This window comes from Gavia stellata, chromosome 2 (genome assembly GCF_030936135.1).
Source record: "Gavia stellata isolate bGavSte3 chromosome 2, bGavSte3.hap2, whole genome shotgun sequence".
Taxonomy (NCBI): Eukaryota; Metazoa; Chordata; class Aves; order Gaviiformes; family Gaviidae; genus Gavia; species Gavia stellata.
This window is the reverse complement of record NC_082595.1, coordinates 94,797,069-94,819,335: the sequence shown is the minus strand read 5'-3', so window position 1 is coordinate 94,819,335 and position 22,267 is coordinate 94,797,069.

The following is a 22,267-nucleotide window of genomic DNA, read 5'->3' as shown; positions in this document are numbered from 1 at the left end:
GCCAGATATTTTTGTTCCTAAGAGCATGACAGATCGATCAGTTTGCTAAGTTAATTTTAGAAATAACGATTAATATTCTCAGTACGCTCAGAGTTTTCGCTTGCATTTTTCTCCCAACCCTTGCTATATGCCAAGAGCACAACTTTGTTGTAGCAACAACCAACTGGGGCAAGTAAGAACACAAGTGAGCTATAAAAAAGGCTGTAATACCTATATATCACCCTCAAGACAGCAATAGGATAGGACCATGCAGAGCATCTTTATCTTAGGCTTCAGGGCCCAGATGGAGAGTTGTCAAATGACTAACCAAAAAGAAAATAATCTCGCACATAACAAATGTACTCCCACAAAGAGGAAAGCTAATTTACACATTACACACATGGGGAAAATACAAAACAAAAAACCACACACTCCCCCAAACATCTAGGGTAATTTATGTAGTATATCCAATCTTAATACCGTATTTACTAGTATTGTTTTGTCACTGTGATATTGACCTTCCAAGTATGGGAAATTCACATCCCGAGGCTGCTAAAAGGTCCACATTATCTCGCCCCCCTCCTTCCCAAAATTAGCTGGTTTCTTACCTTCCCCACAGAGGCAGTTACGCTACTCCAACTATGATTACAGCTTTTTTTTTCCATTGGCACTTGCAGCAACTGCTTATATCTAAGTCATATTATCTGTGAACTTCCTAAGACCTCCAGAACTGCAACAAGTGACTTTTATGTTTGTTAGACTAGGTTTAAGCAGATGTTCAAGCAAAATATGCTTTTTTGCCCCCAAACAAATCACATGGAGAGTTCAAAGAAGTGTTTGTGAAGTCTGAGTCTTTGATATTCAATTCATTGCGGACGTGACTCCACCAAGGTCTCTAAATTCTCTGAAACAAAGTGAAGATTTCACGTTAGCCCTCCGTTCAATCTAACTCATTAGAAGATGCCCTTTAAAAGGTACACAAAGGACACCAAAAGAGCAGAGCCTAATAATACTTATTTCTAGGGCAGCCATCAGGGAGGAAAGTGGGAGAGAAGAAAGATTAAAACAACCCCATTTCCAGGGATGTTCTGGATCACTTCCTCCAAAAGCCCACACATAAGCTCCACACTGTTTCAAAGGAAACAAGATTAAACAGTCCTGCAGAATGGCACATGAGTAACAGCTCCACACCACAAAGTAAGACTTGTGTCATGCAGTCCTTTCTAAGACGTTAACATGAAAGTCTGACATAGTGATATGAATGAAAACCCAAGAGTTTTAAGGCTATCAGACTGCTTCTTTACTGTCAATTGCCACTACTTTTTCATTTAACACAAAATATCAGCAAAAGCTATTTTCCTCTTCCAAACTTTGGTTTATCTGATATTTGCAGATAGATTCAGGAAGTATTTGAGAATCAGTGATCAAACACACCTGAACTAACTCTGCTATTAGTTTGAGTGTCCTTTGCTTGTCCTGCCCAGTTTATTGTACATCTGTTGCTTATGGCAGCAAGCAGATGAAACTAGCAGATGAACAATGAAGAGGGATAAATTTAAGGATGCACTTGCATACATCAGGCAGACCAAAATTCTAGCAAGTTTGATAGTGAAGATGTAAAATCTGACACAATTCACACTAAAAGCTCACCAAATATATTGATACAATTCAATCTAGATAGAGAAATTTTTACACATATTCAATGTGGGTCAATAAGTGATGATAAAGGGGACGGTATTAACCTTTCAGCTCCAAGGCTTACACTTGTTCCCTGATCCCCAGGACTTTCAGAGACTTACTGGTATCACTGTGGTAATTCCTCTTTTGCAGCACAACTATACTGCAGCAACACCTCAGTGGAAAATAGTTCTCCTCTTTGTCTTCTGCAAAGCAAAACTGAATTAAAGTGAACCTTCTTTCAAGCTGGCATCTAGCAGGCCAGCAGAAATTGGCTGCCCTATACAGTTGGCATGTAATCCTTGATGAGCTCAGCCACTGTCATAACAGAAAGCAAAACCTGAATGCAGCTTCAAATGGCAGTAGAGCCATTGCTGCTCACCCCTCCTTGCCAAACACCTTCTGCTGAGACAGTAATATGTGCAGCAGCAGAGGCTGATTGCCTCCATTCATAGGGGCGCATTAAAAAAAATGCTTAGTTAACTCCTAAAGGCTTCTATCCCACACTGCCAAAGAAAACAAGTTCCAAGTCACCAGATTAGTCCCATATTTATTTTTTATGTCACTTTCTCAAATAGAGTAAAAATAGTACAAGATAGCATTGTATGACTCTACACCTTTCACTTTAGCCTACTGCAGCATTATATGCACACACAATCATTACAACCTCAACTACACACTAAATCTATGCTAAAATAGTCTTTCGTTTTAATAACGGAATCTTACATTCCCTTGCATGGGAATAAATATCTGTTGTCGCTGGTGGCATTAAAGCAAGGACCAAGAAATCTGCCACCTAGCCTTGGAAAATGCATACAGAAAGCTACCACATCCCAGTGGAACATCTCTGCTGGGTATCCCTGTAAAGGAACACAGGGAATGAAGCTTCCCAAAGCACAGACTAGATCTTGTTTCATCATCATCTGGCACACTGTGGCAACTAAATAATAAGCTTCTGTATTTACATCATGATGCTTAAGAAACCTTTAAAAGAACTCAAAAAAACCAAACTCACAAGAAAATAGAAGAGAAAAAAGCTATCTTTTGTCAAAGATTAAGACCCTTACTATTCCATAGCTACGGTCTCTTCTTATGGCTTCAGATTGTATTCTCATGCTTTCTAGTGATATGCAATGCTCCACGGAGGATGTAAAGTAACAGCAAGAAGAAAGAGAAGGCAACTGAAAGGACCTCTAGAAGAACAAAATATTGAAAAATACGTACTGGTATGCCCTATTGCTGAAGGCCCCCAGTTAGAGCACCAGCCAGTAGAAAATTCTGTCTCATGGTTTGGCTATCTGCTAGGAGGTCCCAAGAAATACAGCTAGTAGAGGTACAGAACTACAGTCCAATTCACCTACTGAACAGACCTTAGCCCAATAAATATTTAGTTCATTAGAGATTCAGTGTTGATTACCAAACTCAGTGCAAATATCAATACTTCACAGGCCATGATAACGTACGCACCAAATCAGACTTAGAGACACAGAAAACCAGAAGATAAGTTGGTTGTCAGTCCAGACACCAAACTCTACTGCACTCAAGGTCAGTCTCATTTACATGTTTTTGCAGACTGTGGTCCACATCTGGTAATACTGAATTTGTAAGAAATATGGCAATGCAGCCCATCATTTTCTAGGACAGCATTCCAAAGCAAGCTGGAAGTAGGAAGCATAGGAAATAGCTTTAGTAATAGTTTGTTCAGAGCAGTCTTTACATAAATATTCAACAACCTGACTAATGACTATTGAATTCTGCAACCATGTGCATGTCCACACAGAAAAGGAACCACTGCATAAAAACACAGAAGTGACTGAAGTCTTGTTGCTATAACAACATGTTAACATATTTAAAACATGACTGCTATGTGTTCTGGGAGATGGGTATGGAGGGGAAGGAATCTTTCATTATTTCTGCACAACAATTAATGAATTAAGTGAATACAAACTGGATTTCTGAAGAGTAATCCCTTAGTTTTTGGTCCACCTACACAGACTACATTTTCAAGTGAAAACAAATGGCTGACTTGATCTCTGGTAAGGCAAGAATAGAATAATTCTTTTTTTCCAGGCTTCAAGAAATTGCAGAAAACAGTGAAACAGAAATAACAAGAAAATATCTGTTAAAAAACTCTATGAAAGCAGGAAATAATGCAACTTTCTTTCATGCAAGTCATTCAAGAAATTATAAAACAGTATTATTTTCCTCATTGCACTATAGTCAAGTATTTCACATCACTGTGCAGTCAAACAGCAATTGCATCAAGTTAACACTTCACAGATATATGACCGGCTATGTGACAAAAAAGTGACTAGAAAATATGGTTGAATAAAATAGTCATACACAGAATGCTTTAACTAGTGGGTCTTTTTTACCAAGCAAGACCCAAAATAGCACTTTCAATAGAATCTAAAATTTCAGCTTTAGATCAGGGATGGCTTTAATGTCTAAATAAAGGGTTTCAGTCCCCTCTCCTACCAGACAACTAGTTAATCACATACACTTAAAGTCATCTGCCTTAAGGAGTTATCTTAATCTGAATTTACTAACATGATGGAAAACAGCTCTTTTAGAAGCCAAAGGAAGGGATTTAAATGGGGTTTAAAATTGGTTCTCATTCCTGTTGTCCCTCTGATTTCATCTAGTAGCCTGGATTATTTTAACTAGAATTATTTTGACAAACACAGGTTTTTAATATATTTTTATATATAAATGTATATTTTTATATAATCCAGGTTACAATTCTTCCTAAATAAAGTCACACACATCTGTCATAGTACAGTTTTATATATGTTTTATATATAAAATACATTTATATATTAGACTTATACATTTAGTATTTATAAATATATAAAAATATAAATCTATAAAAATTTCCCCAGATATTTTACTTTTGTGGAGAAAAAAAATGCACATTTCTGAAGTGGAGTCATCTGCACAAAGGCTATTACACTACACTCTGGAACTGGCACTGCCTGCCACATCTATTAAGCAAATATTTTGACTCTGTGACCTAAACAATTCTGAGCTTTCCTATGTAGCCACAGCTGTAGCTCACTGCATGCAATTCGACAGCTATCTCCAAGACCCCCAAGTCAGCAGGGACTAGCTTACATGATCGAGATTCGTGGCTGAGTGTTCAGTGGCAGTCCTGCAACTTGAGTTAATTGTTACCCTTTTGTCAGAGTTTGAGCTGGATGCCATTTTGCCTGTTCCCAGGCTTTTCCAGGGATCCTCAGTAGGATTTGTATTTCCCTAGCAATATAAAGAAGCCTGTATGACAGAATTGACCAATTAGCAAGTATTTTTTGTTGGTGTTGCCAGTTTTTATTACTTAGCTGTACCACAGACTGATAAGGCCACTTAAAAGTCCCTCTATAAAACACATTAATGAATAAATTCACCCACTAGGTAGATTTTATGGTTATAAAAGTTGGCAGGCAGACTTAGTGCCTCTCACTTACCAATCCCAGTTAGTTACTGGTGTCTATCACTGCATTAACTGTCTGTCTCCGAGTCTTCCTCCTCACAGAACTGCTTGGGAAGTAAAGTAGAATAATTCTCTCTACTAGATGTCAGGCAAACTAACACACAGAAGACTGGATTTATGTAGATGTTTAGAGACGACTAGCTTACAGAGGTTTGGTGCCTTCTTCCTTGGGTTCTTAAATCCTGCCAAATGCCTACCTAACTCTTAAGGCTTACTCATAAATCTGATCCACAATCAACTGCACAAGTCCAGCAGACATCAGTCATTCTTTGAATTCCAAACAACCCCAAACAGTAAAGCCATGTTCTTCCAGCAGTATAACAGGCTGCTGTTTTCAGGCATAACTCTTTTCAACACATAAGAAACTTCAGCTTGTACAGAATACTGCAGAAAGACATGTCAACACATAGACTATTGTGAACTCTTCAGACCTGGCCTTTAAGTCCTTATACCGGCTAACCATCAACTCCAAGCTCACCATCTCTGTTCTTATCTTCAAGCTATTCCAGGCCCCGAGCCCAGAAGAGATAAAAGACCATGTAAAACCTTAGACCACTGTCAGCAATGTCAATCTCCTGGCCAATACAGGATGTGGGAAACAGGCTCTTTCTTGAATTGAAACCAAGTTATTCCAGGGACTTCAGTCCACCCCATGAATAGCCACTATGTTTCTTTGCTTTACCTTCCTGACTGCTACAAAACATATTTTTAATATATATAAATATCTAATACATAGATGCACATGTATATATAATATGAAAATATGTACATGTATAAAGACTGCATTCAAACATTCCAATGCCCAAGAAAAAAAGAAAGAACAGCTGGTTTCTCACTATAAAAGGTACCTGAACAATAGCATCAAGAGTGCAAAAAAATTAATCTACTGGACCGCTTCTGGGACAAGTCACTAAGTTAGGGGAACTTAAAGTTTTCTTGCTAAACACCTCGCTAATAATTTTTCTTGTTTCTTTTCCTGAGAAATTAATGTATCATATAAGGCAAAAAAAAAAAAAAAATTTACACAGCTTTGATTACATCACAGACAATGAGAGATTTTAAATATTAGAAAAGTAATGGACAGCTTCTAGATCTATGTATGTATATGATGATGTTCTTTATCAAATGCATGGGTGGGTAGAGAGGAAAACACATTATGGAAACAAACACAGAAAACAAACAGATTTTTAAAAGGTCCAACTTTTAAAGAATACTACAAATAGACATGCCACAAGCTCATCTTCTGTCCATGCAGAAGTACCTCAGAAGGCCTAGAAAAGCCTAGACACTGTAGCACAGGTGTAATCACCTGGATCTGAAACTGGCATGAATGCAACACGTTCTGGTCTGGAGAGAATGAGCCTGCCCATCTCATTTGCTTGCTTTAAGAGTCACGAACCCATTAGATCCTCACTAAAAACTCCCATGAACTTTAATGCAATTCCTCATTAAAAACTCCCATAAACTTCAATGCTATGAACCCCTGACTTTGAATACTAGGGCCAAGACCAAGGTACGACCTATGGATTATTGTGGCAACCACTAAGCCCATGCAAAAGTGTGGAAGACCATGGGTTAAATCATTAAACAGTCAAAGTGTTTAAGCACTGTAAGCATCTTAGAGACAGGAAAATCAGCTGCGCACAGAATCTAGGAAATAAGAAAGATTTTCTCCATATGAAGAGTGACACTCTACACTCCATTGTTCCTCTTCTCCCCAAGTTTCAACAAACCGGAACCAAGACTACATGATTGAAATAGTAGTGAGACTCTGACATCAAGCACAGATTAAAACAACTTATTGGCATCACGACCAAAAGAACAAGAGTTCAGGGGGAAAAAAACCCCAAACCTTCCCTCTCCACTGACAGCTGAATACAACAAAAGCAGTGTAATATTTCTTGAAAGGAGTTGTGATATGAATAACCATTTCAGCAAATGCCAGCAACAGCCAGGAGACTTTCAGAGTGAAAGAGCAACATCCTGTTGATTTTGGCTTTTTCGGTTATCAGAAGACAAAAATCAGAAACAGTCAAACTCATTTTCCTGGCTGAATGTTTTCACATTTTGCTTCTGCTGGAAGAAAGCTGATGGTTACTATGTTTTCAGATTTACAGAGTATTCTGCACCTTGTAGCCACTGCCTTTGTTAACAGAATTTGTGCTCAAAACCATGGGTACAAGAGCTATGCAGCTAGCGTTCATCAGCCAAGGCAGGCAGCTCAGAACGCAGTTAAGTCCTACTCCAAATTAACATGGCTAAGATGATACTTCCATGTTTTCCAGCTGTGAGTTCCCATTATAGTCATGGGCTACAGGTGCCTACTTGAGGGTGTGTTGACTATTTTGGCAGTTCTGCTGGAAATACCAACTAGAGCTCTACTACTGGCTACAGGTAACCCAGTAGCCACCTGCATTTAAAATACCTTAAATTTCCACCCATATGCCTTGCCCTCTTGCTGGTCCTAACTCTCCCACAATGAAAGGAGCCCAGGGTAAATTGATCAGACAACATTTGTAAGAGGTCTTAAAGTGAGGTAAGATGAAGCCAACCTAGAAGAGACTGGTTTTAAACAAAGCCAGTTGTAACCTAAACATGCAACTCACAGCTGCAACAACCCCTGAACACTACCTAGCAGTGAGAAGTCACTCAGGACTGAATTATTTTCTAGCTTGCAAAGGCAACAGTAATAACAAGGACAGAGACAATTCCACCGCTCTCTAGGTTAACATCTTATTTTATTATTCTCCAGAAACTCGTAAACCACCCAGTCAAAAACAACTGGTTTGCTATGCCTTTCCTCTCATCCCTAACATCTGCCCATATTTTTATTTTTCTCTTCCCCAACTCTCACCCCCTCCACCCTTTTCCTTGCTTCCTCCTATTCTTTCCCTCCTCTCTGCTTACAAGGAACTGATGAATTAGTGCACTCTGAGCTGTCTCCACACTAGCAATAAATCAGTAAGGAGCAATCTGAAACTTTAAACATACCACAAGGTTTTTCCTTCTCCACAGTTGACCCTCTCAAAAGTAAGAGCTATGTTTACACAAAACGCAAGTAACACCAAGCTCGAGCTCTGTGGGTTTTTTCTTTCTTGGGGGGAAGGGAAGAGAAGCGCCTTGGAAGCTTAAAGCTAGAAACCACATTTAAAACTGCATTAAATTACTGAGAAAATGCAAATATGAGCAAGGGGAGTGGAGCCCTAGTTCTGACCGAGACACTTGGAGAGACCAGCTGAGCAATTCTCTCATTTCCACAAGTCAAAATTGTATTTTTCCTTGCAGCTATGGCAAAAGGCATGCTTGGTGAACTGCCCAGTGCTGTACTTCCATAGCACTTGACAAGCCTCAGATGAAGGAACAAAGTACGTGGGATTGAAAAAACCCACTGCAAACCCTCTTGCTGTCTTACAGTTGTATACTAACAATGGAGCTCAGGTTTTAACAACAGCTCACATCTTAGCTGTAAGACAACACATACACAAGTACCATCCCTTCATATGCTACACTTGAACTGCAAAGCAGGTACGCTGGTAGCTGCAAACAGCATCCAGAGTGGGGTGAAGTCTGGTTAACTTACCCACAGCTCTCTTCGTTCCTATGATTCAACAACAACCACAAAATTCCAGGCAGATATTTGTAAAAGAGAGCATTTTTAACAGCTCCCAGTGTGGACAGTGAGTTCCCAATCTCATGGCCCAGATCTGCCCCTCAGAGATGAGCATGAAGTTCTCCTTTGTTCTGAAGGGTTATCTTCCACTAACAATATTAAGAGGGAGAAGAACCAACAGAGCACATATAGTCAATAGGACTAGGAAGAAAATATTGCCAAAGTACAAGAAAAGAGAAAGACTCTTCATAGAAAGAGTAAAACTTCATAGAAATTTTTTGTGCAGTAATTACAGCCATCTGGAAAATTACTTTTACTTTTTCCAAAACCATGCCTAAAAACAGCAACTCTAGCTAGAAGTTGGACTGCAGAAATAACGGTTTCCATCATACCATATTGCACTGTGCATCAGCTATGACCCAGAACTGCCCCTCTAGTCTTGACAGGACAGAAAAGTACAGTGTATTTGAATTAGATGTCATGGTATACAAACTCACTCACCATGTCGGTGTGACACACCAGACTAAGCATAAGGAGAAACTGATTCAGGCTACCTGTCACCCTATTGTGGGTGCGTAGAGAAGCAGATTTTCTAGGATAACTGCTTTCATGACCTACTCAGTGAGAAGAAGGAAAGTGATTTTGAAGGCCTTCAGAGGGAGATTGTCTGTCTAGTATCACGCACCTCAACCTAAACAGAAAAAAACCCCACCACATCTTTCTGGAAGTATTCCATCTCCTGACAATAAATTGAATGGCTTGGGCTGTGCAATAGGCTGAATTATAGATCAGTAGGATTTTTCCCCCACCCCTCAGTGATTGAGGGAGAGAAAACTCTGATACAGCCTGCTTGGTACATCCTGCAAACAGGATCTAGCCTGATCAACAGTACCAAATTTAAAAATGGTTAACCAGGAAAAGATTTGAGGATTCCTGCATCTCTCACCAAATAGTCAACCCTTCATATCATATGATGCTTCACATGATAAAAACTACACCTATAAGCTAGGACACGATGATCCTGGATTCAAATTGCTCTCTGCGCACTGTTCAAATCCAATTGACCATTTCCCTGCATCCTCCTAGAAGTTTTATTTTCTTTGGTCTTTTATCTCCTTTCCTATACATAATACTGTTGCTCCTCCTGCTTGAAGCAGTCTGCCCTCTTCCTATGACATCTGCGTCACAATCCAGTTCTTCAGTCTCACCTCTACCGCACAGTACCAAAGGCAAGGTAGCCCAGGTCAGCCAAACAGGAGAGGTCAGGGTGTTCTACTAGGAAACTGGCGTGGGACAAGTTTTCCTCTTCTCTCTGCGAGAGGAGCAGTTTGCCTTTAAGCACAGTGTTACAAAATTTAATTATAATATGACCTATGTTAATATCTCAGCCATGCTAGCTTGGTGAATAAAGTGCTGTTTGTTCTCAAGTTTCTTTTCACACATTACAGAATTACACTTCCAACTACATTTCGCCAAGTCATGTCCCAATGTGACATTCAACCAGCACATGCCTGGGCATAGACCTGTCATTCACGTGTGAATGGGCTAGGGAACTTATAGACAGGTTCTTATTATGTAATAACACTTGGATTAAGGGCAGATGTTTAATTTGGTCTGGTTTCTTCCTACCTTCTTATTGATGGTCCAGTCAAGTCATTTAGTACAGGCCTTGGAAGACCTTCAACAAACACAATCAAGGGAAAGTTCTTATGTCACTGTGAACCACTAAGACTGCACACACCAAAAATAGGATGATCTAGTGATTAGAACATCACTCGAGTTACAAGAAACTAATGATAACCTCTTCTGCCTCAAACTTAGTGCGTAACTGAGCAGCTCACACAGTTTAGTCATGCCTCAGACACATCAGTTGGTACCTACCACATCACATAGGCTGGTGGGTGGATGAACAGTGCATCAGCCACCTGAGTGCATGTTTTCCTTCTCTTCTCCTTCTGCAGAGTGAGAATCAGCATTTGCAGTATTTTCAGATGATATAACGTATTAACCTCAACATCAGCCCCAGCTCTAATCCTTCACAGTAATATTACTCTAGTATAGTAATGCTTCCTGCTTTGTTGTGGTTTTTTCCCCCTCCCCACATTAACAACGTTTGCAGTACAACACATGTACCTGTTCACTGCAGAAAACAGCAGCACTGTAGCATCCCATCCGTGCCTGGCAGAGACCATGCGTAACGCCTCTGCAACAGCAAAGGCTGAAAGACAGAAACCGAAGGCTGACGCTCTCAGGCATGTAGAGACAGCAGAAAGCGTGAGGGGAAGAAAGGAAAGAGTGCAAGTTCACCACGGTAGAAACACTCCCTTCAGGGCTCCCCAGGCTACAATTGTCTAGATAACAAGTACTGATAAATTACAGACCTTTGATTTCAGGAACACATGCAGAGCAATGCTACTGGGATTTTCTCCATACAGCTTTGTACACTTGAGCACAGCTCTTAAAAATCAATAGGTTTTGGGCCTTGGTTTATTACTTTTAGTTCCCATTTAGCTTTCTCCTCTTACTTCTTGATTAATTGTAAATTAAGATGCTTTTGGAGCGTGAACTATAGTTTTTTCTTTCCTCATTTATAACAAAACCTTAAGAACAAACTACCAGCAGTTCTACATTTGTAAATAGCTTTCCCTACCACTTAATTCATTTAGTAAGGACACTATGGAGCTGATTAGGACTTTTGGGTTTTTTAAACTATACTATTATAGAAGAGACTTGACTTTTGAGTCACCCAAACAGAACAGATGTTGAAAATTATTAAAGGAAAATACCAACTCAGTATAGAATAAGCTATCAAAAAATAATTTAAATAAAGTTTTCTAACATGATATCAGCACAGTTGATTTGAATTGCAATAAAAATATAAATAAAATAAAAATAGAAAAGCCTCTTGCCTTACATGTCACTGCATTGTTAGAAAGAGAAAACAGAAGGTAGTTAAGTCAGCCCCTTACACTTTCTACATACCCAAGGGGGTTGTGGCGAGGTGGGTGTTGGTCTCTTTTTCAAAGTAAAAAGTGACAGGACAAGAGGAAACAGCCTCAAGTTGCTCCAGGAAAGGTTTAGATTGGGTATTAGGAAAAATTTCTTCACCAAAAGGGTTGTCAACAGTTGGACCAGGCTGCCCAGGGAGGTGGTTGAGTCGCCATCCCTGGAGGTGTTTAGAAGATGTGTAGATGTGGCACTTAGGAACATGGTTTAGTGGTGGACTTTTGGCAGTGTTAGGTTAATGATTGGACTCAATGACCTTAAGGGTCTTTTCCAACCAAAATGATTCTATGATTCTACCTCAGGTAACAATGAAGCAATGCAAAAACACCCAGTGTGATCAGAGTACTTGACTTTGCTATAGATTTGATGTGAGTAGGCTGTCACTTTCACTACGTAAGATAGGAATTGCCTGCTAACATTTTGCATTGCCTCTCAGCACTCCTAGACCATATTAACCCCTTCCCCAAATTAACACACATATTGCAGCAGGTACTCAGTTCTGGCCTGTTGGTTATATCCCACATGGCACATTCATAGGAACAATATTGTTTTGTGGCTCTGTGCAAGCAACCTACACTCTGCTCAATCCGTAACTCCTACCTGCTCGTGACTGTGGGCAGGAAGGATACTGAAACACAGCCCTCGCTGCACGCTTCTTATGGGTGGCAGTGCTGACCTGCTTACAGCAGAGAGCATGCTGGGCACAGGGATGGAAAACACGTACTTGTTCTCTGCAGTTTCGCAGCAGAGAGATCTGGCATGCAGCATAAAGTGAGAGGAATTTGCATAGATTTATTCTGGCAAGGAGGAAAAACATTTCTAGGGCAGCTTAAGTTTGTGTTCATCATTCTAGAGATTTATGAAGAGCTTTAAAAACAAAACAGTAAATGAAGAGATTTCTTCAGTGAGTGCTGATGGTTTTTATAGGAAGTTAACATTACCAGAATTAAGTCCTTTTACTTCCTAAAGAAGGAAAGAAAATAAAGTAGTGACACTTATATTTAAAGCATTGATACATACAATATATTACCTACGCCACTTCATAAAATGATCTCCCTCCACAAGTCTAAGTGATCAGTCCATTACCTAGAAGGTGACTAAAATTTGTCTCACAAAAACAATACCCAGGAAACAGCTAATAGCTCTTTGAAGACATGCCCCTGCCTAGGTAAGACACCTACTTCAAGCCTCCCAACTTGGATATCAGTTATGCCTGAAAAATCCTTTTCAGAAGTTCAACAGATACTCAGCCAGTTTACTAACAGTAATCAAGCAAACTACCTTGAACATGAGGTCAGGTCTTGCTCCATACTTTAAGATACCCAGAATAGGGTCAATGTCATCCTCAGACTGCAAATTCCTCAGCGGGAAAAAGATTTTACTTATTTTTTTTGTTTGCATAGTGCACACTGCAGTGCACTACAGGTTTCAGAAGTTAATATAAATACAAATTTATCATAGAGTAACAGAATAGTTTAGGTTGGAAGAGACGTTTAACAACATCAAGTCCAACTGTTAATCTAACATTACCAAGTCCACCACTAAACCATGTCCCTAAGCACCTCATCCACATGTCTTTAAAAACCTTCAGGGATGGTGACTCAACCACTTCCCTGGGCAGCCTGTTCCAATGCCTGACAACCCTTTCAGGCAAGAAATTTATCCTAATATTTAATCTAAACCTCCCCTGGCGCAACTTGAGGCTATTTCCTCTTGTCCTGTCTCTCATCACTTGGGAGAAGAGACCAACACCCACCTCTCTGCAACCTCCTTTCAGGTAATTGTAGAGAGCAATGAGGTCTCCCCTCAGCCTCCTCTTCTCCAGGCTAAACAACCCCAGCTCCCTCAGCCGCTCCTCATAAGACACTGCTGGCTCATATTCAGCCAGATGTTGACCAACACCCCCAGGTCCTTTTCCGCACAGGAGCTTTCCAGCCACTCGTCCCCAAGCCTGTAGCGTTGCATGGGGTTGTTGTGACCCAAGTGCAGGACCCGGCACTTGGCCTTGTTGAACCTCATACAATTGGCCTCAGCCCATTGATCCAGCCTGTCCACATCCTCTGCAGAGCCTTCCGACCCTCCAGCAGATCAACACTCCCACCCAACCTGGTGTCATCTGCAAACTTGCTGAGGGAGCACTCGATCCCCTCATCCAGATCATTGATAAAGATATTAAACAGAACTGACCCCAATACTGAGCCCTGGGGAACACCACTTGTGACCGGCCGCCAACTGGATTTCACTCCATTCACCACAACCCTTTGGGCCCAGCCATCTAGGCAATTTTTTTACCCAGGGAAGAGTGCACCTGTCCAAGCCATGAACAGCCAGTTTCTCCGGGAGAATGCTGTGGGAAACAGTGTCAAAGGCTTTACTAAAGTCCAGGCAGACAACATCCACAGCCTTTCCCCCATCTACTAAGCAGGTCATCTTGTCATAGAAGGAGATCAGGTTAGTCAAGCAGGACCTGCCTTTCATAAACCCATGCTGACTCAGCCTGATCACCTGGTTGTCCTGTATGTGCCGCATGATGGCACTCAAGATGATCTGCTCCATAATCTTCCCTGACACCGAGGTCAGGCTGACAGCCCGGATCCTCCTTCCGTCCCTTCTTGTAGATGGGAGTCACATTTGCTAACCTCCAGTCCACAGGGACCTCCCCAGTTAGCCAGGACGGACTGCTGGTAGATGATGGAAAGTGGCTTGGTGAGCACTTCTGCCAGCTCCCTCAGGACCCTTGGGTGGATCCCACCTGTCCCCATAGACTTGTGGGTGTCTAAGTGGTGTAACAGTTCACTAACCATTTCCCCTTGGATTGTGGGGGCTTCATTCTGCTCCCCGTCACTGTCTTCCAGCTCAGGGGGCTGGGTACCCAGAGGACAACTGGTCTTCCTATGAAAGACTGAGGCAAAGAAGGCATTAAGTACCTCAGCCTTTTCCTCATCCTTTGTCACTATGTTTCCCCCCACATCCAGTAAAGGATGAAGATTCTCCTTAGCCCTCCTTTTGTTGTTAATATATTTATAGAAACACTTTTTAATGTCTTTTACGGCAGTCGCCAGGGTAAGTTCTAGTTGGGCTTTGGCCCTTCTAATTTTCTCCCTGCAAAACCTCATGACATCCTTGCAGTCTTCCTGAACGGTCTGCTCCTTCTTCCAAAGGTCATAAACTCTCCTTTTTTTCCCCCGAGTTCCACCCAAAGTTCTCTGTTCAGCCAAGCTGGTCTTCTTCCCCACCGGCTCATCTTCCAGCACAGGGGGATGGCCTTCTCCTGTGTCTTCAAGACTTCCTTCTTGAAGAGTGTCCAGCCTTCCTGGACCCCTTTGCCTTTCAGAACTGCCTCCCAAGAGACTCTGTCCACCAGGCTCCTAGACAGGCCAAAGTCAGCCCTCTGGAAGTCCAAGGTGGCAGTTCTGCTGACCCCTCCTCCTTACTTCTCTGAGAATCAAAAGTTCTATCAGTTCATGATTGCTCTGCCCAAGACAGCCTCAACTGTCACATGTTCCACAAGTCCTTCTCTGTTCACAAAAAACAGGTCCAGTAGGGTGCCTTCCCCAGTTGGCTCACCCACCAGCTGTGCTAGGAAGTTATCTTCCATGCACTCTAGGAACCTCCAAGATTGTTTCCTCTCTGCCCTATTGTATTTCCAGCATACATCTGGTATACTGAAGTTCCGCAAGAAGACAAGGGCTAGGGACCGTGAAACTTCTCCCAGCTGCTTATAGGATATTTCGTCTGTCTCCACGTCCTGGTTGGGTGGTCTATAACAGACTCCCACCATGATATCTGCCTTGTTGGCCTTCCCCCTGATTCTTACCCACAGACACTCAACTCTATGTCACCATCATTAAGCTCTAGACTTGCCTGTCCCTTCTGAAGAGTTTGCAGCCATCCAGTGCAGCACTCCAATTGTGAGAGTCATCCCACTATGCTTCCATGATGGCCACTATACCATAGTCTTCCTGCTGGACAATGGCTTCCAGCTCCTCCTGTTTGTTGCTCATGCTGCGTGCATTGGTATAGATGCACTTCAGTTGGGCTATTGATCCTGCCACCTTTATGGGGGGAGATGCCCTAACTCCTATGTGACTATTCTCAAGCACTTCCCTGGTTTCTAGCACATCAACAGTTATAAAACAATTCAACTAATTTTAATACCCTCGGTACTAAATTCTCTGCCTCAAAGAAAATGGATGAGTAGCTGAATTTAGTGGACAATCATTTTCTCTAGACCCACTTATCAGGAAGTATCGTTGTTACAACAGTATTTGTCTGAGCAGTTCTGACTCCTGTAGCTTCTTCCCTTTTGTATGCAGCCTAAAAAAGCAGAAGTAATCAACATCAACCATTTCACATTACTTCAGTGTTAAAAAATAAAGCAGAAAAGCCTTAGTAAAACAAAAATTTTACTGGAAAAAGTTATTATTAAAAAGGCTGAATTAAAAAAACAGTAGTTAAAGATATTCTATACTTTCCAGAGGCCACGTGTTGAGCATTTTAGATAGTAGGAATCTTTCCAAGTTCAATTCGTGCTTTCCCAAACCAAACAAGACAAACCACAAAAGCCTGCCCTCTTTCAGCTTCTGGGAAGATCACAGATGAGGTTGTTCATTAAGGTCCCAGACAAGTAACATGGTACACACCCACACCCACCCCACCCCTCAGCTCTTGAGACATACCCCCCTATTTAAAGGGAATCTACTGCACTAAGAAATGAATCTTTTTTGGTAAGTTTTGTAATTGTTACTTTTTCCTATTTACTTTAATGATCACAATATTGTTTTATGTTAAGGAGACCGTGAAAGAGCAGTCATGTTGGTGTGACATACCAATTTAAAATAGAGACGTTTGGAAAGGAACTGCTCCAGAGATTCTAAACTAAACAACATAGATTGCAATCCACTGCTTAAAATTAGCTTTTGTGGTTTGTTTTTAGATATTCCTAGTAACAAACTCAATCTGATTGCTCTCTCTTGGTTGACTTTATTGTACCTAGCAATCTAGGAGACCAATAATAGAAATTTAATTTAAAATATGGCTATTAATCTTCCTAAAGATAGACTATTACATGAGTAAGCTGTGTCACAGGCCTGAAATCATTCTCCAGATTTTTTTTGTCAAAGGACAAAAAGTGCTTGGCTAGGAGTTAAGAGCTCTACGTGCTTTTAGGATTAAATAGTTTGTCAATACTCAAACTAGACAGGAAGAAAACTTTCAGAGAGAAGGAACTGAATCCTGGAATGCCTTTGAAAACCTATACTGCATTTAATGAAAAGCACCCCCCACCAAGGAAGAAGTGTTTAACCATCAAAGGTATCCCCCATTTCTTTCCTGAAATCCTTGGTTAACCTACATTGTCTACTAATAAAGTATTTTGCCCTAGTTAATTGGCAAAGGCAGCCCTTTAGTTTCTTTCCAGCAGGAAACCAATTAAAAAGATTCAAAAGCAAAGCAGTGCTACTTTAAAAAACAAACAAGAGGAAGGAGCAGAGAAGCTGGCTGCAGCTTCTCCAAAAGAGTTGGAACAAGCATTTGTCTAGAAGTTGGAGACACGAGGGCAATGCATCTCTTTTACACCGGTCAGCACAAATGGGAGCAAGAGCATCACAACTTGAACAAAGGTTCTTGGTGGGCTTCACATTTCATTTAGGTGGGAAAGACCAGGGCAGAGCAGTGCAGGAAGACCCCACAACGCAACAGAAGACAGGAAATTCAGGGTTTCTTTCATCCATACCAAACTCTGTTCTAAATGGTGACTAGGGAGGTTTTTGCACCCGACTTACTGCACCAGCTGTAAGCCAAGGCAATGCTACATAAGCTGTAAGCCTCTGAATTCTAATAGCTAAAGTCACACGGTTGAGTTAATGGGAAGTTTGGGAATATGACTGACAAAGCAACTAGGTCAGTAACTGATTAACTACAGGCACATTTGTAGTCTATCCATACTTCAAAAGAACAAAAAACCCAAACCGCACTAATGAAGGTCTACAGAAAGACAGTGAAAATGAGAGAAGGACAGGCAGACCAGGAAACATCCAAATAGAAGATTTAAAAACATATAAAGCATAAGCTGACCACATGGGGCTTCTAACTATGTGGTTGTTAGCAAATGAATAAAAGTAACTAACCATTTGTAAAAATGCCTGATAAAGATGACACAAAAAATCAACAGGAAAAAAAATAATCACAAAGCAACATAAAAGGAACCGATTACAGTCACAGAAGAATAGCACTAGAGTGATAATTCAGGCTGTTGGACAGAGACCTCTTCCCCTGCTCACTGGTTAACACTACAGGTTCCTGCACTTGGGCACAACGCTTCAATACTGAGGGACAAACTGGACTTAACTTCTAACCATGGATTTAAATCAACTGAGGTGGGTTTGAGGAGGATGCACCATTACCTGCTAGTGACCTGAAATAACCAGGAGGCCTGGGTTCCTGCAACGCCAGCAGTGGTCACAGACTTAGCAGACGGAAAAAGCAGGCAAAGTGGTATGTAGTGCATAAGGCAATATAATTATCCTGTGTCACAGACAGTTTGTACTCTCTTCTGCCTTCTCTACTAATACTCAAAATGTTTTCTTCTGGGGAGATTGGCTTTGTGTTTTGGTTAAAGAAAGCGTGGTTGAAAAGTGGGTGTTGTGCTTGGAACAGCAAATGGTGAGGTTTGAGAGGGCTCCAAGTTCCTGGAGAAATTCCTTCCACAGACCCTGAAAAAACTACTTTTCTTGCACTGCTCAGCTTGTGCCTGTGAAAGAGCAGCCACCAACTTGCTTCCTCTTCAGCCCTAGGCTCTATCTTTACAGAAATGGGAACCAGTCCTCAAAATTAGGACAGATAGATTAAAAGGACTACTGACTAATATGGCAAGCTGTAAATTGGCCTTTTACCATGATGGCAAAGGAAAGGAATGAAGCTAACAGGTTCTCTCTCTGAGATGCAAAGTTCTTTGGTAGCTTCATTCCCACTGGCAGTTCTTATCCTGCAGGATGGTTTCAAGCAAATTTTATAGGAAAGTGAAACTGGATTGAGACATGCATAAAGCAAGACAGAATTAAAGAGAAAAGAAGGAAGAGCTCAATTTCTAGCTGTTGGGGTGGGAGGAAGATTCAGTAATACTGAGATGAGAGCAAATACAGAGGGAGCTTTTGAACTGGTTTCACTTGGCAAGAGATGGGATCAATATACTAACAGGAGAATGAAAGACTGATCAGAGATAAAATTAGAGGTCCCAGTGTAATGTCTGAATCTAGGGTAAGGCAAAGTACTGTTGTAATGAATTTGTGTAAGTTGCATTCAAAAGAAGTAGAAAACGTGGAAGTTCTGCTCATGAAAGCTTAGGAACTGACTTTGTTATGCAGCAACAAGACCCTTTTGCACAGGACAGATAGTTGCTACAAGGATTGGTATGCAGCGGTTGCCTAACTCTTCTCTATGAAGGTCAAAATACACAACAGCAGACAAGTGTCTTGACTTGTGCCTCTTTCCCTACTTTGTACATTGCCAGTACATTCCAGCACATTTAAGTACTGGAATCCTACTGCTTTTCCCCACTGCTCTGTACATCTGCTGTTGTCAGTGTCCCCTACTCCCTTCTCACTTGCTGAACAGAAGACAAAAATTAACTATCCCCAACTCCACTGACTCTTCCAATCCCTTCTTAACAGAAAAGTAGCCAGTTATACAGAACCTGGAACAAACTGTTCAGAGAGCAAATTTCACATGCATACAGAATCTGTTCAAAAAGTAAACATTTGCAGCGAGATTTCAGTTCTACAGCATAAGAAGAAGGGGAGAAATAACTCCCATTTAGGTTTTGGCATATGGTACAAGCCCAAAACATTTTATTCAGTCTGAACTTACTAGAAACTAATACTAGGTTTAAAACAAAACAAAAACAAAAAACAAAGGAGGAAAACCCCTCCTGTATTTGAAATAAAACCTCAGAAATGCAACCTACAGCTATTTATTTCAATAGGATACTAAGTTCTTCTGTAGTAACAGTGAGACAGTCAGAACTAAGAATTTTAAAACCTTGAAGACTGAGAAGCCCTTGCCTGGTTAAAACCACTCCATGTTGCTCTGCACAAGCCACAGACCTGCACATATAAATAACCAGGCAAACAAAGGAATGCAGATGGCTCTAGAATGAGCTGATATAATAAGCAAAATTTTTAATGTAATTTAAAAAAGTAATTTCCCACCTTCAAACCTTTCTTTGCTATTGGAGGAGGTTTTTTGTGCACTAAAGCCAATAAATAGGTTTAATTTTACATCCTGTTTCATGATCTGTAATTAAAACCAAACTTTATTTTGTGGCTATCGCCACAGAATGAGTTTGCCACCTCTGCAGTGCAGTTCTTCCTTCTTGTCACAGGCTGAAAAACACACTACTTGACTTTTGTAGGCAGATTATATTTCCATGTTTACTAAATTTCACTTTAGCTATCAAAGTTTTCTATGTTGGACTGAGCCAAGCTGTGTCTTTGGCTACTGCTACAAGACATAATAATAGTAATAATGCAAGTTATAAATGTGTCACTAGAGCTAGATCACCCACACTGCACACTTGTCACTCAATTATGGTACACTGACTCAGTTATAGAGGTCTCGGCTGCCATTAGGGTTACAAACAGCTACTCAGAAAACATTATCTTTATCTGAAGCAAAGCCAAAATATTATGATTGCTTTCTTCCACAGCAAAATGAAACATTATAACTATTTTAAGGTTATAAACAATGAGACAGAAATAAACAACTCCATAAGAAAGCCCCACAATTTCAAGCCAACACTAGATCATTAGAGAAGAATTTTGCCTTTTACTGGAAAACTCTGACTTGCTCCATCTGCTCCCTTCTCTCTCTTCTAATGAGCAGGGAGAAGCTACATCTATGAAAGCATCTCTAAAGATGGTAAGATGCACAAACTTTTCTCTAGATGCTTAGGAAAGACCAATGAGTTCTGCCAATATGTTCATTATCACATGGACAGGAGTGGTGGGCTCCTGCCTGCTAGACAAGGAAAAATCAGGGAGCAACACTCTTCTGCTTTGTATTAATAGTCTGAGCTATGCATGGTATGTTCTTGTTCATTACACAAATACCTCATAATCATCCATATGCCACAAATATTTTCCAATATAGACCCCTGCCAGGATATGCTCCATTTCAGTAATCCTCCTGAGTCATTTCAGTGAAATAGGGTTGGCAGGCAGCAGAAAGATTCAAAAACCTCACGGCACATTTCAGCTGTGTATGTGCACAATATGTCAGAGCTGCTCTCACATTGATCACAGAAGTCTACAAAAGATTGTAGAAGTCCACAGTTGTTTTGCATTTGGCAGAACAATGACACTAAACTGAGGTTTCTACTTCTTTGGGAAGAAAAAAGAAAGACCAGCTCTGCATGCTTTTCCAAGAGACTGGACTCAAGTCCTGAGAGTACTTTACACACACTTTTCCCCTTGTATTTCAGAAAAGGGGATATGGTGCCTGGAGAGGTTTGAGGATCTTCAGAAACATGTCAGCAGCAAACTAAACAAACAGGGAGGTGAGAACAAGCTGCACGTCTTGTAAGAACACAGTGGGGAATGGGTGCAGAGGCAGACTGCTGTGCCTGAAGGTAGGGGACTCTCAGGGAGAGGGATGAGAGTTGATCTCAGGGAAGGAGGCTGACGAACCTTTGCTTATTTAGCTTCACATAGGGAGCTCTAAGAAGAGATATGGTCACTCCCTGCACATATGATGCAGGGTAATATGCATCACACAATGGGAGAGGAATTGTTTAAGCTAAAAAGACATCACCGACCACAAGGACAGACAGGTATAAACTTGCCATTATACATTTATTATAGAAACTTTCTTCAAGTTTCTAAGTATCAGAGATGCATGATATGTTTCTATTACAGCTTTCCAAATGAAGTAGGGGGAACAAAAATACTGATTACTTGTAAGATGAAAATTTATGAAAGGACTTATATCATCTACAGTCCAAACCGTGAAAGACCCAAGAAATCCTTTCCACTTCCCTGTATTTAAGTTTTAAATCAACTAGTTAAAATTAAAAGCAATGAAACCGTAGTTTTTGGAACCTCAACTTGCTTTTTAAGCAAGGGTTACTGAAAACAGTATCAGACATTTTGGTTTTAAATTAAGTTTAATCTCTCTTCCTTTTTTCCCCATTTTGTTTTTCTGCTAGGAAAAAAGATGTGACAAAAAAGATTTTTTTCAGTTAGTACTGAAAAAGTGAGCAGAAAAAAATCCCAGATTAAAAATATTTCAACATGCTTTACAATTAAACAGTACTTCTTTACACTAAAGACTTGTTACTCAAGCTGAACATACAGCTTGTTATATTAAAACTTCGGTACTGACATTCAAGCCAATAAGGACATGATTATGTTTTCTTCACAACAGGTTTCCTCCTGTGATTAGAAAAAGTCAAGCATGAACATCATTACACTTTGATAATTCAGCCAAGAACATGAGTTTTAAAGGAAAAG